General features: G+C 45.9%; 1 protein-coding gene and 1 long non-coding RNA gene across 2 annotated transcripts in view; one reads left to right on the plus strand and one right to left on the minus strand.

Moving 5' to 3' along the window:
- Positions 1–735, minus strand: part of LOC144340556 (uncharacterized) — a 9,637-nt gene extending 8,902 nt beyond the window's left edge. The window contains exon 1 of the long non-coding RNA XR_013416804.1: positions 601–735. This is a non-coding gene — a long non-coding RNA (uncharacterized LOC144340556). The remainder of the gene's footprint in view (positions 1–600) is intronic.
- Positions 1–13,954, plus strand: part of RIPOR2 (RHO family interacting cell polarization regulator 2) — a 238,468-nt gene that overhangs the window by 137,936 nt on the left and 86,578 nt on the right.

Here is a 13,954-nt window from a genome sequence, read left to right on the forward strand (position 1 = left end):
GTTTCAGGGTGAGGTTAGCAAGGGAAATAAAAGGATCAATGTAAGAGTGAAGGGGTACTTCAGAATGACTGGGTGATCCATCTTTCGTTCAGTATCTAGCTATGGAGCTCCTCCTCTGTACTGGGGACACCGTATATCAGACAGAGTTGGTCCCTGCCCTATGAGCTCACACTCTAGTAAGACAAGAAATAAACAAAGAGGCAAATAAAGTTTTTACAATTTACAGTTGGTGCTATAAAAAAACACAGAGCATTAAGAAAGAGAATAACTGGTGGGGGAAGGATATACTTAAAGATGTGGTCAGGGAAGGCCTCTCTGAGAAGTGGCCTGGAGTGTATAAGGAACTGAGAGGAGAGAGAAGAGAGAGGCATGAGTGAGGCTGGAGGGACTGGCAGGGGCTTGGTAAGCATTGGTGTGGAGTTTGGCTTTTGCTCTGTACTCCAAATTGGGAACCAATGCAGGGTTTCAAGCACCACAGTGACCACAATACAGTGCATATTTTTAAAGATGATTGTTTCTGTGGTGTAGATATTTTCATTATCTCTTGCTGCATAACCCCTTCTCACAGTCGTTTAAAGCAACACATGTCTATGATCTCACCGTTTCTGCAGCTCAGGAGTCCAGACACGGCTTAGTTGTGTCCTCTGAAGGGTGAGGATCTGGGACAGGTTAGTATCACCATAGCCCATGTTTGTGGGTGTCCAAACCCAGGTTTCGAATGTGTATCTAAAGTTGGTTAACCTGTGTCATCTTGGACAAGTCATGTGAAGTCTCTTGAATCTTGGTTTTCCCATCTATAAAATGGGCACGATAACACCCACCGGAGGATTATAATCAGGAATAAAGGATACAATGCTTGTAAAATATCTGCTCTGGAGCCTATAATATAAGATAGCTGATAAACTGTAGTGTTCAGCAGTGTAAGGACAGACTCAAGTCAACGAAACTCACCAGAGACTCATGTGTTGACCAGAATCCCAATATTAAAAACATATGAAAAATAACTCACTAGGCTGCCTGACATATACATGCCATGTGGTCAACACATTTTCTCCTCCAAAGGAATGCCTACATGAGGAGACTAAGTGCTGTCAGAAACTATTTTGTAGGTTGGAAGAAGGGTAGAAGCTGTAATGAGGGCTCAGGCTGTCAAGGAACTGCTCAGGCCACTCTTCACGGTCTAAGGCAGAGACATGGTGACCAAGGCATGCACTTGGGCATTCTTGCTGAGCATCAAGTCGACTTTGCCCTTTCTGTTGTATTCCTAGGTGGATTATGACACAGTTTATCAGGCGATGGTTCTGGCTGCTTGGTATTTCAGCCCAAGGATGCAGTGCCCAGACTATGACTGGTTGTGGGTGTTTCCCATGTTGACACGTCTGCTAGGATGTTCCCTTTCGGTTAACGTCTCAGCTCACTGATTCTTACTGATCCTTTCACAAGGTGACTGAATCTCAAGTGGTGTGGGAGGTAGTGGGTGTGTCTTGTGGTATTTTCTAGTTCACATATTCTAAATACACAATTTATTCATTATGATCACTTAACAGATGAGGAAACTGAGGCACAGCAGGGAATCCCTGTGTAAGGATGGAGACTGAGTCAGGGCCTTGTCCCTGGGCCCTTGTCGACTCCCAGTTCCATACAGTTTCCACTCCAAAAGGCCCTTTTTTGTGAATGGCTGTCTATCAGGCAGACCGATGCTTTTCCCAAAGGAAACCTTTATAATTCAAATCCACCAGAACAAAATAAAAAACAATTCTGCTTCTGCCATCTTTATGAGAGCTGTGTCCAAAGCAGCCCCGCTAGAGAGAATGCCCTACGAAGCAGCCCTCCCCAGCGGGGCTTTCCAGCACAACGCTTGCCGTGGGCAACCAACCTCACCCCCACACCTCCCCCACCCCACACACTACCGCCTCATTTTTTTCAGTGCACAGCCCAGCCTGTATAAAATATCCCAAAACGTTAGCTGAAAGGGCCTTTCCTTGCGTCGGCTCCTTTACTCTGCCGTCTCCCTCCAGCGCGCTCGATCCACCGGGCTCGCTCCCCGGCGCAATTCCACGGATCACTCCAAAGCTGCCGCGCCAGCTCTTGCAAAGAAGCCTGGCGTGCCGGCGATCAGCTGGAAGCAGGCACCGAAGCGCAGCCTCCTGGAGTTGGGCTGAAGTAGCTGTCAAGCAGCTGTCTCCACCCGCCCTCCCCTCCCTTCCCAGCACAAGTGACGCCGCGGGCCCCCGCGCCGCGCCTCCCCCTCCTCACGGCTCCCGCCCCTCAGCCCGCTCCGCCGCTCTCGCTCCGCGCTCCGCCACCCTCTCGCCCGCCAGCCCCGCAACTTCAGCCCGCGCGCCGCAGCTGCTGCGAGCGGACGCGGCAGGGCAGCCGGCGCTGCGGACAGCTCGCGTCCACCCGACTGCCTCCCGGGGTCCCCTTCACCCAAGTGAGCGAGCTCAGGCTGTCTGCAAAGCCGGAGGTGCGGGCAGCTCCGGGCGTTGCATTGGTGCGGAGGCTTTTATATGCCATGCCAGAGAACCCTGAGTGTGCCCCTGACATGACAAGGAGCCGTCGTCGTTAGGTAGGTTCACCTTTTCATTTCTCCTTTTTAGCTTCTGATTTTGCTTACAACCCGGTGAGGTCTGTGTGGGGAGGGGTGTCCTCGACTTGAATGAGCGTTGCGTGCTAAGCAGCTGTTGAAACTGGAGCGTCCTCGGCTTCCACCACCCTGGTGGGTTCGGGCATCTGAAGCCCGCAGGGTACAGTCGGGAAGTTGCTAAGCGAAAGGGGCACGCGCACTTTTTGCAAGCAGAGCTGAAGGATGCCCTGGAGAGTGGAGGAACGGGCCAAGGTTAGAGGGGCCCACAGCATTGCCCGGCGTTGGGACATTTCTGGGGCGAGGAAGCGCCGGGCCCTGGGAGTCAGGGAGGGGTATGTGTGCGAGCGCCCCCAGATGGGAGTCCTGGGTGGCCCCCTGGCACGGAACGACTTCGGCATTCGCAGAGCCTATGGGGAATCCGGCTCAGGGCTGATAGCAGTCTCAAGGGTCTTCACTTGCCCCCGGGCTGCCCGATTGAGCTGGACTGTGAACCAGCTCCTTCCTCACCGTGTGTGAATTCCAAATTGGCCAGGTGGAATGGGAGGATGAGAATTGGGAAGAGGGGCAAGAAAGGAAAAAATGTGTTGCTTCGATGCCGACCTGTGTCTGGAAAGATGGGGGGAGGGGATGCACCTGAGGACAGGAGCACCCTAGCAGGTATCCGTGGCGTGGGAGGGGGCTGGCCAAGGGGAGCATGTGCAGCTCTCTTGCCGGAGACGATGACCTTCTAGCTCCCTCTCACAGGGCAGTGGGCAGCAGATAGAGACCCCTCACGTTCGAAGGGAGTAGGTGCATTTTGAAATTAGGTAAGCAGAAGTCATCAGGTGTTAAGGTGGCAGAGGTGCTGTGAGAAGTGACAGCTCCCTGGAGAGCAAGTGGAAAAGCAGGAGAATCGGGCTAATTCTGCTGGGATGGGGGTGGCACAGAGTGAGATTGGTAGGCTCCCAGGTCCTTGTCTTGGAGATACCTACATGTTGCTTGAGTGACTGAGGAAAAATGTTCAAGCTTTTGATCTGGGAAAACAGTTGTGACTGTCTTAAAATAAATGTTGGAGCTGTTTCCTCCCTGCTCCCCACTTCTTACCCTCTTATGTCCACACACTTGGTAGAAGATCTAGGATTGTGACTAATCACTGCCCCCATTCTGAAGAAATTGTACTTGGCCATCTCTACGGGACTGGGGGCATCCTGTGTGAGCGTCTGCCCGATTGTTACCTGACACACAATCATTTCTTCCCTTTTGTTTTCTATCGGGTCTATCTTGCTCTAAGAGTGTACCCACCTCCTTCCCTCCCCTGCCCGGGTATTCCCACTCATTCAATTCCCCTCTTCCCCTTGCTCCTCCAGCCATTTTGGACCAGCCTCTGAGCTTGCCCACTCACACCATCTACCTTCATCAAATTGTATTTTAGCTGCTGTCACAGCAGGGGATGTCAGCCATGAACTCTCCGAGAACCAGCACCATCAAGGCTATTCTCCAGTGGTTAATTAGGAAGCATCAGTAGTTATCCTTCTGTAGGAACAAACTGCAGGGATGTGCCAACTTAGGGAAACAGCGGCTTGAGGAAGTCCCCTATCTGAAGCCTCCATCTCCCAGCACTCAGGATTAGCTTTCTGTGCTCAGCTTCCCCTTCAGTTACAATAGTGTCAAATTGTGTCTTTTCCCCAGGAAGGTAATGCATCTGCCTGTCCAAAAATTTACTGCATCCAAACATTTGAAAACTTGAACATTGGAGAATCTGTTTAGTAAAAACATACTGCACATGTTGCTTTTCCAAAGGACCCCCCAGTTGCTGTTGCTTCCCTCTTCCTCTGACACTCTAATGTGAGATTTCTCTTTGAATATTTTATCCTTAGTATAAATATAAAGAAATACCAAGCTAGAGAGAAGGAAAACCAAAAGCATGCACTAGGGACTTGCATAGAATTCTGATTACCCAAACACAATTCCAGAAATGGCTCTCCTTCCTTTTGTTAACTGCAAAGTGAAGTTATTTCCAGCAGACAAGGGACCCACCCAAGGTTGACCTGGAGAAGCCAAGGAGGCTGGGGGTGGGTGGAGGGAGGTATTTATATCTGTGGGTCTTGTTAGCTAAACGCGCATAAAAATTCTGCTCTTTCGTATTGATACCCATTGACCTGGGGCCCTGCTAATGACTGCCAAGTGTCCTTCTCTAAATATGAGGTCACTAAAGTGGAAACACCCCTATTATGATAAAACCCCACAGCCCAACTGTTATATCAACCACATGCCCACTTGTAAGTATTACCAAGACACTTCTCTGTTACATTTTGTGTTAATTCACAGATTATTGGTTCACCCCTCTGTCAAGAGACTAAAATATAGACAAAGGCAACTGTGCAGGGTGAATAGCACAGATTTCAGATTTTATATTAAATAGCTGAATTGTACATACAACAGTCCCTTGGGTTGAAGGGTTTGCAAACCAGAGTTTTATTTAATCATTTATTGCATTCAATAGATTATCTGTTTTCATTCTGAAAAGAAGTCAGAAGTCTAAAAACAGTTCCTTGCTTTTCTTGGGAGGAAGTGGTGATAGAAGTGAAAGTCCATTTTATTTACACAATGGGTGCTCCTCAGGGCAATGGCAGATTTGACTTTCTACGTGGGCTTCCTGCACTGGTGGTCCTGTGAGCAGGGCCTCGTGCTTGTGAACAGCTCCTTAAACAGGGTTATTTTCATCTGCCAAGCTGAGCTCCATGAGCTGGGAGAGATAGACAGCTTGTGTTTGTGGCCATTCAACCAGAAAAGAATACCAGCTGAAAACAGACAATGGAGCAAGGGAATTGGGGTGGGGGTGGGGAGAGGAGGTACAGATAGCCCAGTCGCTCATAATTGGCTCCCCAAAGGCAAACCTAGGTGTAGAATGGTGTCATAAAGCAGTTGTCATGTAAACACCCTGCAATGTGATTATTAGAAAGATCTGTTCAGAAAAGGAGAATGATCATGAGTATATGCCTTTTCATCTGGAAGGAGCCCTTCTTTTAGCTTTGTTTCTTCATTTCATTTACTTATAGGCAGTTTCTTGAAACGACATTTTTCCCCTGAAAACGAGAATCTCACTGTTATGCATATGGAAGCCTTCAAGTTGATTCAATTGAACAAAATCACTCAATGCATCATGTATCTCCAGAGAATTAAGCATGAAACCCTCACATGTCCTCTTCCCTCTTCTGTGTCTCCTTTCTGCAGCCACCAACTTCTTCTGTAGGTTCACGGTCCAGGTTTTTGTCTTGTTTTGTTTTGCTTTTTGGTCACAGTAAACTCATCTCACTTAGGTTGGAAACATTCCCTAAAAATAATCAATGTTTTCCTGAGTGCAGCAGGCTATCTAGAAAAAAGATCATTTACACATGGCCCTGTGCTGGATTTAATTCCCTCAAAGGAAACCCGGAACACTATGAAGAAAAGAAGCTGCTCCAATTTATTTTATTGTGCACTGTTTACATGAACTGATGAGTGCTGTGTGGAGGGGATGAATGTTTTCACAAGTTCATTACATTAATTAAAAGGGAAATTAGATTTTTTTTCAACAGTGAAAGCAAATGAGGTGCAATATTTCTATGTTGTGTTCCATTAGATCAAAATGAGTTCTCTACCAGACCAAGGAGAGAGGAGTCTCAAAGGAAGTATTTTTTACATCGTTTAGCATTCTAAAACTGATTTGCAATCATTTTTAATTCTGAGGTGGATTTTAAGTTCAAGTCTGTAGTGTTACATAATTTAGGAGAATCCCACTTTTGTTTCAATTTAAGCATGTGCTTACTGGGCAATTATTATTCTAAGGTCTGGACAAAGTTAGACATCTCATTCAACATAAAAGTATAATATATTGGCCGGGTGCGGTGGCGCACACTTGTAATCCTAGCATTTTAGGAGGCTAAGGTGGGAAGATCACTTGAATCCAGGAGTTTGAGACCAGCCTGAGTAACATGGTGAAACCCCATCTCAGAAAGGGAAGGGAAGGGAAGGGGAGGGGAGAGAAGAGGAGGGGAGGGGAGAGAAGAGGAGGGGAGGGGAGGGAAGGGAAAATTAGCCAGACTTGGTGGCGCATGCTTGTAGTCTCAGCTACTCTGGAAGCTGAGGTGGGAGGATCACTTGAGCCTGGAAGGTCGAGGCTGCAGTGAGCAGAGATAATGCCACTGTACTGCAGCCTAGGTGACAGAGTGAAGCCCTCAAGAAAAAGTGTAAGATATTAATTATACCTTCTAGGGAGCACAGTCTGGTGGAGAAGTAGGAGGAGCACAGTTGAGTTGGATAGTGTGCTGTGGGTGACTGGATGTCCTGGTTTGCCCCATAGACACCTGTTGTTGCAGCATAATTATTAATAGCACCACCTTTCACTCAGAAGTGTTGCAATCACATAGTCACCCTAGAGAAAAGGACTATGAGAGGTCAGAGGAAGAAGGCTGTGGTTGGAGTAGTCAATGAAGATTTCATTCATGTGCCTATTCTAAGATTACAGGTAAACTGAAAGGAAAAGGGAATAGTTACCAGACAAAAAGACTGGGAAGACTGTGAGCTCCCTGAAGGCACAGAGGATCTGTTTTGTTTGTTCCTATATCCTTGGGACTTGCATGCTGCCTACCTGATGATAGGTATCAACTATTAACTAACTGCCTGTGAACCTAGATTTAAGATCAAGACTGAAGGTAGGAAAGTTAGGGACAGTCAAAAGGCATGTCTTGCAAGGAAGGTCAGATAAGAACAATTGTGAAACAAGGCTACTATTAATGATGATGATACTAGAACAAGGTTGGCCAACGACCATACCGAAAACCAACTTTATGTACAGAAAAACAACAGTGTCTTTTAATTCTTTCTTGTATTTGCCTCTTAACTTTTGGGTTTAATGTTATTGGCCTTTACCTCTACCCCTGGAAGTGATCTCTTCCTTCTCAAACAAATTGTTTTGGATATGAAATGAAGAAACAATGACTCCATTCTCTTCAAGCTTGTCTCCTTCTGACCTTGGCTTCCAGGTGAGCTCTTGGAAGGAAGGCAAGGGCAGAAAAGTGGGGAGAGTACCTGAGAAATACAAAAGCAAGGCAGAGAAACACTAAAAGCACCCGTGATTTTCCTCCTCCTACTAGGAGAAATAAATTCAAAGTGACAGTTTCCTGGAGCCCCTGGAGCTAGTGCAACTCCCAAGAGGTCAATCCCAGTATGACATTTGATTTCTCTACTTTTTGCTACATATGAAGTCCTGGAATGACTTGGCCTTGGCCTTAGCTGTGACAGTCTACCTTCCAATTAATGTATACTCACACAAGGTGCCCTGCTGATATGCAGAGGTTCAAGGTTAACCTATCCTATGTGAAGATTCCAAGATAACTACCAGCTGTAACCCTTGAATTGCAGTGCCATACTTTTAGTTTATAAGGTTATTGGCACCATTTTAGCCATTTTGATCTGTATCCTCCCAAGTTCTCATCTAACCTAGAGTTTTCTCAGTGATGCTTCATCCTGAGAAATAAGTGGAGCTTATAAAAAAAGAGAGATGAAGCTGAGGTGATGGACACCCACAGGTGATCCAACATTCATCAGGGCTCAGTTGCAGAGATTAGAGTCTACTCAGCAGAAAGGATCTAAAATAAAATGGGTTACAGGATGGTTGGGCCAGGAAGGCCAACTAAACACTCTCTAAGTTGAAGGATAAGGAAACACACTCTAGGTAGAGCTTATTGGAACACCTAAGAAAAGTACATTGTAAAACAGGGCTACTGGAGCCACTGTGTAACCTATACTCAAGAAGCTGTGCACTGGCTGGGCACGGTGGCTTACACCTGTAATCCCAGCACTTGGGGAGGACGAGGCAGGTGGATCATTGGAGGTCAGGGGTTTGAGACCAGTCTGGCCAACATGGTGAAGCCTCATCTCTACTAAAAATACAAAAATTAACTGGGCACGGTGGTATACGCCTGTAATCCCAGCTACTAGGGAGGCTGAAGTAGGAGAATCATTTGAACCTGGGAGGCAGAGGTTGCAGTGAGCAGAGATCATACCACTGCACTCCAGCCTGGGCAACAAATTGAGACTCCATCTCCAAAAACAAAAGAAGCTATGCACTGATTTGAGAAGCTACTGGCTCCAGAATGAGACTACCACTAGCATGGTCAGGAAAAAGCCAGCCAGGAAGCCACTACAGAAAAAGCAGATACTCCATGAAGGTGGCTGCCAGCAGTGACAATAGAAGAAGCAGAAGTCTGCTATGGTAAGCAAAATAATGCGCATCCAACCCCCAAAGATGTCCATGTCCTAATGCCTGGAACCTGTGACTATGTCACCCTACATAGCAAAAGGGACTTCGTAGATGTGATTAAGTCAAGGACTTGACAGTATCCCGGATTACCCAGTTGGGCCCAACCTAATTCTATTTGTCCTTAAAAACAGAGAACCTTCTCCTGCTGTGTCAGAGGGAATGAGACTATGGAAGAAGATCAGGGAGATGGAACATTGCTAACTTTGAAGATAGAGGAAGGAGCCACAAGGGAAGGAATGCAGGTGACCTCTAGAAGCTAGAAAGGGCAGGGAAATAGATTTTCTCCTCGAACCTCCATACCTGCCAACACTTTGATTTTAGTCCAGTGAGACCCATTTTAGACTTCTGTCCTCCAGAACTGTAAATATGTGTCATTTTCACTTTAAGCCAGTAAAATTGTGGCAATTTGTTACAGCAGCCATCTGAAACTCATACACACAAGCCTTGCCCTCGCTTCTACCTTCAATCTTGTGCAAGTGCATTTGACAGAGACCCCAACTCACACATGGAATCCTAGTTGCAGGGGATTCTGGGCAGTGCAGTTTTCAGCTTCCCAGCTCCAGTAAGGAAGGCAGCAAAAAGGGGTTGAGACGATGCTGAGTGCCGATCACTGTATCCGGTGCAGCTGCCAGTGAAAGTCATGAGGAACTCGGGGAGCTGCAGGTGTATGTCCATGGCACGATCCTTCTCTGAGGGACAGTAGCATGTGGCAGAACACAAGTGGATGCCTGAGATTTTTAGGAAGTTTAACAGGTGTTAAGTCATTAAGATACAAAGGGGAGGTAGGGGAGAGGCATCAGAATAGTTGCCTGTTTTACCACATTAGAAGTTACTCTCTGGAGGATACCCCAATTAACCTTGATGTAATTATTATTTATTATGTGCCTCTATCAAAATATCTCATGTATCCCCTAAATATACACACCTACTGTGTACCCATAAAAATTTAAAAATAAACAAATAAGTTAAAAAAAAACAAAAAAGTTGCTATCTGGAGATTAAGGAGAGATTTTATGTAAGTATCCATATCAGGGATAAATACTAACTTTCTGCAATTTAACCTTTAACTACTTACAGCCCGTCCATATGGCAGATTGGCAGATTATATTTTCCCAAAGATGCCCTCAGTAATAACTCCCACCCCACATGATCTTTCAATAAAGTGACTCTGATACATTGAGAGATGGGGGTTTATTTTCTCTCCCCTCAAAACTGTGGCTTTCTCAATCAATAGAGAATGTGATTTCTAAGGCTAGATCATAAAAGAACATTCAGCTTCTACCTTACTGGCTGGAATACTAACTCTTGAAGCTAGCAGCTGCCATGCAAGCAGTCTGACTATCCTGAGACTACCATGCTAGGAGGAAGCCCAAGCTACCTCTCTATGATCACATAGAGAGAACTGAGAAGATGAGAAAGAGGAAGATGCCTGGCCAGCCCCCAGCTCCTCCAAACCCTGCTGTTCCATGTCCAGCCACCATCTGACTGAGGAGAGACCGTGAGCCAGAACTGTCTAGCAGAGGCCTTCCCAATTCCTGACTCACTGCTGTTGTTTCAGGCCACTATATTTTGGAATGATTTGTCACACAGCAATAAATAACTAGATCGGTTTATACGGCCAGACACAGAAAAAGGTCAAATATGACCACAGTCTTGTGTTATTCCTATCAAATTTCTTCCCTGTGAGGTAAATAACATGATAGTAGCAGTCACAGAACAGCCAAATCTAAAGCTCACCTTCTCCGCCTGCAGAATATTGGTCTAAGAAATCCATTCTTAAATTGTATATTAGAAGCAAACTGTTGCACATTTTGGTTTGTTTGTCGGGGGAGGATTTGGGAAAGTGGAGTTGGTACCATGGAGAAGGAGTTGTTTCAAACTGGCTAATCTAGCATGTGAACAAACAGGAATCCAAATAACTTCTTTTCAAAGCAGATCTTTCTCAATGTAGCAAGTATAGGTAGTACAAACCATACTTCAGGTAGTGTCCTCAAATTGGGGGCCCACTTAGGAGATGCAGAAAAAGAGAAGAAAAGAATGCCAGTAAGAAAAAGTGCCAGTCACGGTGACTTGCTCCTGTAATCCCTGCACTTTGATATGCTGAGGTGAGTGGATTGCCTGAGGTCAGGAGTTCGAGACCAGCCTGACCAACATGGTAAAACTCCGGCTCTACTAAAAATACAAACAAATTAACCGGGCGTGGTGGCGGGTGCCTGTAATTCCAGCTACTCAGAAGGCTGAGACAGGAGAATCACTTGAACCCAGGAGACAGAGGTTGCAGTGAGCCAAGATCATGCTACTGTACTATAGCCTGGGCAAGAAGAGTGAAATTCTATCTCAAAAAAAAAAAAAAAAAAAAAGCGAAAAAAGAAAAGAAAAAGAAGAAGTAATTGGATTATTGACTATGCTCTGACACCTGCAGTACATTCTGCCACAGCTGGCGATCCCTTGCTTCCTCCAGCCAGCTGACTGCTGCTGTTTCCTTTTCTACCACTTCTTTTTTTTTCTTTTTTTCTTTTTTCTTTTTTTTTTTTTTTTTTTTTTTTGAGACGGAGTCTTGCTGCGTCGCCCAGGCTGGAGTGCAGTGGCGCGATCTTGGCTCACTGCAAGCTCCGCCTCCCAGGTTCACGCCATTCTCCTGCCTCAGCCTCCCGAGTAGCTGGGACTACAGGTGCCCGTCACCGCGCCCGGCTAATTTTTTGTATTTTTAATAGAGACGGGGTTTCACCGTGGTCTGGATATCCTGACCTCGTGATCCGCCCGCCTTGGCCTCCCAAAGTGCTGGGATTACAGGCATGAGCCACCGCGCCCGGCCCTTTTCTACCACTTCTCTTCTGCACAACCCTTTTTCTTTGATACCTAAAGTCTGCTGTTCCTCAAGTTGAAGTTCCAGGTCCAGTTGAGGATAGTCATCACGATACTTTAGTCCAAGTGATAGTGCCTTATATCTCTGTGGATTTTTGCAGTTTTCAACAACTTTTACAACCATGGTCTCATTTAAACCACAGAACAACCCTGTGATGTAACATCAATGTCTCTAATTTCACAAATTAGGAAACCAAACGAATGGATTAGCTGGTTAGCGCTGAGATGTTCTGACTCCTCACTGGGGGCTCCCACCCCGGGAGGTCCACTTGGCCAGCCTGGAGGCAGCAAAAAACAGTGTTTCTCTGAAGGGAGGAGAGGTGATTTGTTCTGCCTGCCGTCCCTCTTCAGTCACCAAACTGTGGCCTATTCAAAGTATGATCATTTTCTCTTACAACATGACTCATGTCCTCAGTTGGACACTTGGTTTTGCAAATGGAAACCTGCCCCTGTAATGACATAAAGGTCAGGAATTGGCTCCCTTTTCAGGCTCCCATGACATTCCAAAAAAAGTTTGCCCTTTGAATTTTGTCATAATGGTCTTTGGCCTAAAATAGGATAGAAATGGCACGTGGTGTTTCTTTTTTAAGGGTCATTTTTTTTTTCCAGATCCTCAATGTGTATTTCTTCACATTAGGATGTTTTCCAGATGTAATTTTTGTTTTGTTTTGGTTTTGTTCTTTGGTTGTCACAAAATGGCTCTTTCCTTCACTGATGGAAGAAAATAGCCAAAGCAGGAAGGGACTAAGGGGCCGCATTAACTCAAGATGTTTTCATAAATGTGAATATACAATAATCAGGCTAAAGGTACTGAAAAAGGCCCTATTGAAAGGATGCATAGTTTTTCGTGTCGGGGACTCGTTTCACTCCTTTATAATCCAGCTGGGGGAGTATAAGCCTGACCAAGCCTGGCACATAAGATTCTACATATGGTAAAAATGACCTTCCCTCTATCATCTCCCTTTAGGTCAATCATAGGATCCTGAGTATAGGTACAGAGGCAAGGCCTTCCTGGACACAAGAGGAGTTTGAAGCCATTGAAATTTTCAAAAACAATACGAAGTCTAAGGCAGGTGTGGTGGTCTGTGCCTGTAGTCCCAGCTACTCCAGAGGCTGAGGTGGGAAGATCATTTGAGCCCAGGAGTTCAAGTCCAGCTCTGACAAGCCCTTCTCTTAAAACAACAATGACGACAAAAAGCAAGACAAAAAAACCCAACAAATAAATGCAAATTCTGAATTACAGATATGTGTACACATATCTCATATTGCATATTGACAGAAAGCTACAGAGTCTCACTCTGTCACCCAGACTGGAGCGCAGTGGCCAGATCACAGCTCAATGCAGCCTCAATCTCCTGGGCTCAAGCAATCCTCCCCCTTCAGCCTCCTGAGTAGCTGGGACCACAGGCTAATGCCACCACACCCAACTAATTTTTGTATATTTTGTAGAGATGGGGTTTCACCACGTTGGCCAGGCTGGTCTCGAACTCCTGGGCTCAAGCATCTCCCCTGCGTCAGCCTCCCTAAGTGCTGGGATTACAGATGGGAGCCACCACGCCTAGCCAAGCTTCTCATACAATGAAACACCCAATCTATATAAACATGTTTTATATTATTATAAAAGTAATAGTTATCACTAAATATCACTAAACAGCATTGCTAATGTGCCAGGTACATGTACTAATTCATTGGGTGCTCATAACACCCTGAGGTAATTACTCCATTTTATAGATGAGAGAATGGAGGTTCTGAAAAATTACTAAGAGGCAGAGCTTGGTTCTAAACCTAGGCCGTCTGGCATCAGAGTCTGGGCTGTGCTGCGACTGTGGATGTAAATACACAGACTCCAAATTCAGAGCCACAGTTCCCACAGCAACTGCCAGTTTGTAGCATGTTCAAAAAGCCCGAGTTCTCCCACATAACTTAGCTGAGTTGTGGCTGCCAGATCTTTTGGCTTAGCAACTTGAAACAGAGACTGTCCACGCAGGCTGAGGTTCTCAGTTGCTATCAAGGTGTTAATGAGACTCTTTAGGCTTCTATTATAATCAAGAAGAAGATTTTTCACATCCTCTATCTGCGAGGTTCATTATTCCAGCTGGGTAAGCAGTGTGTCTGCAAAGATGCCCTATCATCGGGAAACGACATGGGCACTTTTTCTCCAAGTAAGCAATGCATCCTGATAAATAACGCCATGTCAGTGGCGTGCCTTCTCCTTCCTC

The sequence above is a fragment of the Macaca mulatta genome, chromosome 4, assembly GCF_049350105.2.
Source record: "Macaca mulatta isolate MMU2019108-1 chromosome 4, T2T-MMU8v2.0, whole genome shotgun sequence".
NCBI classification, from domain to species: domain Eukaryota; kingdom Metazoa; phylum Chordata; class Mammalia; order Primates; family Cercopithecidae; genus Macaca; species Macaca mulatta.